A 2,753-nucleotide genomic window follows, 5' to 3' on the forward strand; every position below is an offset into this window, starting at 1 on the left:
CCGAAAATTTTTCCCAAGCCCCATCCCGCTCCGGGGGCATGGGCTCTCCCGCGCCCCGCGCCGGCTTCCGCCGGGCGCGCCCCGCGCCGGCTCCCATTGAATTGTTTTTGCTCCACTATCAAATATATCAGTCGAGTGGATATGTGTGTGTGCCTATTTCTGGAGTTTCTCTTCTGTTTCATTGATCTATGTGTCTGTTCATTCACCAATATCACACTATCTTGATTACTGTGGATCTAAGTCTTTAGGTCAGGCAGTGTCAATCCTCTAGCTGTGCTCTTCTGTTTTGTGTTGGCTACATTATTTGTTTGTTTTGTTTTGTTTTGTTTTCACCTTTCCATGTAAAGTTTAGAATCAGTTTATCAATAACCACAAAATAGCTTCCTGGGAATTTCATTGGAATTGCATTGATTTTATAAATGAAGTTGAAATGTGTGTGTGTGTGTGTGTGTGTGTGTGTGTATTAAGGATATTAAATTTTATAATACATGAACATAGACTCTCTATTATCAATCTAAGATCTTTCATTTCTTTGAATAGTTTTGTAGTTTTCTCTATTGATTTGAATAGATTCTGTATATGATTTATTATTTTTGTCTCATATCTAAAAATTTTGTTGTTGTTAACATAAATGGTGATACCTCTGTTTTCACAAAAAGATTAAACAAATATATTTCAAAAATTGGAAACCAGCAGTTAGTGTAATGGCTATGTCGCTGGACTCCCACATAGTCGACCGCGGTTCGCGTCCCAGACCTGGTGGCTTAAAACTCATGCCGGGCACATGTGCGTGCGTACCCAAGATCCTGAGAGGAGAATGGAGGAGAAGGGATTGCAGCGTGACCATCCGCCCTGGGGGGTGATTTTTCGCTTTCTGTCTCTATGTCTCTCTCTGGCTGGCTGGCGAGCACACGCGCCCTATAGCAAAAACCTCTAAAAAAAAAATTAAAATAGTTAAAATAGTGTCAATTTGTTTTACTGTAATATAAGTATTCAGTACCATGGACTTGGTTAACCCAAAGTAGGAGGTTTAGGCAGGAAAACAGTGATGCCGGGAGTGTCAGTGCTTAGCCTGAAGCTCCCAGAGGAGGAAAGAGCACTATTGCACTGAGCAGGTAGTAGGGTGGAAAGTCCAAGGTAACCTTAGGAACCCCTTAAGAAATCGAAATAAATTCAAGACACAGGGAAAGTTGGTAAGGAAATTAAAAACAAGTTTCTTGTTGCAAGTAGCCCATAATTTTCCCCCAACTAAATGAAAGTCACTTTGACTGCCCAGCCCGCTAGTAAACTCAATTTCTTGCTCTACCTGCTTCCTAATTCCAGAAATCTTAGGGACACAGCATGGACTGACTCAGAAATACGTTCTAAAACTAACAGCAATTCAAAGCTGAGCAAGACCGTTTTTCATAGGCGTCCTCTTTGCTTTGCTACAGATTTGTCCACTATCTCAGTTAGGGGTGGTTGGTGCACAACAAACAACCCACTTGAGTAGTAACCTCTATGTGAGACTGTATTTCCCGATTTACATGAGCTCTTCAAAAAGTTCATAGAAAATACACGTTATTAAAGAATGGATTTTAACTTTCCCTTTGCATCCAAATAAACTCAAACTTTCATTCCGTTTCTCCATGAACTTCTTAAAGACCCTTGTATGTGTCAGACACACCATGCCAGGTGCTTGCAAATACACTATATCATTTAATATACCATTTAGTAATAGGTCCCTCTACAATTATGTCTAAATCTGATTAGAGAAAAGGTCACTCTGCAACCACAAAATGAACTAATCGCTATCTTCTGTCTCTCTACTAGTGACAACTTTGGCCTCATTTTAATCCTTCTTCTTCTTAGGTAACAATGACCAAGATACTCAACAGTAGAATAATTCCTTCTTCATAAGAACACAAAACCTTGGGACCAGCAGTTAGCATAATGGCTTTGTTGCTGGACTCCCATGTAGTCTACCACAGTTCGAGTCTCAGATCCGGTGTCTTAAACTCACACAGGGCGCAAGTGCATGCATTCCCAAGATCCCAAAAGGAAAAAGGAGGAGAAGGGATTGTGGCATGGCCATCCCCCCTGGGGGGTGATATCTCGCTTTCTGTCTCTCTGTTTCTCTCTGTCTTTCTGACGAGCACATGCGCCCTATAGCAAAAACCTCTAAAGAAAAATAAAAAAAAAAAGAAAGAAAGAAAAAGAAAAAAGAACACGAAACCTAAAACTAGCCTCCTCTCCCTAAACCTTCCTAAGAATCACACAACAAGCCCATGTCCTGTAAGAAGCCTGTCCCACTAGTCTCTGAGACACCAGGTTCCCTGTGTGTGCTCTCCTCTGCTATAGAACATTTAAATAGCCTAACTCTGTCTGAGCCCAGGTGTGTTTCTCAGGCCCTTGGCTGGTGGAGTTTTAACACCACACATACACACACACGCGCGTGCACGCGCATTTTAAAATGTTAAATAGTGTGTTCAGGGATGAAGCTAAGTGCAGACTCCAGATTCACCAGTCTCATTCATCTAATTCAGAAAATGGCTAGCAGGATTACACCCCCAGATTCCAAGCTCTGCTGGTCTTTCTGATCTCTATTGCACAGAGCTCACTCAGACTCCTTCAACCTTGAAACCAAGACTCAGTTTCCACAAAGAAAGCCTCAAGACTGAGAATAATGCTCTGGCACAAAACCCCAAACCTAAACAGGGATTGCAAATATCTGAAGAGAAGTTGGATTTCAAGGACTCAAAATGCAAACACAT

Source organism: Tupaia chinensis, unplaced genomic scaffold (assembly GCF_000334495.1).
Source record: "Tupaia chinensis unplaced genomic scaffold, TupChi_1.0 Scaffold142716_1, whole genome shotgun sequence".
Classification (NCBI taxonomy): Eukaryota; Metazoa; Chordata; class Mammalia; order Scandentia; family Tupaiidae; genus Tupaia; species Tupaia belangeri.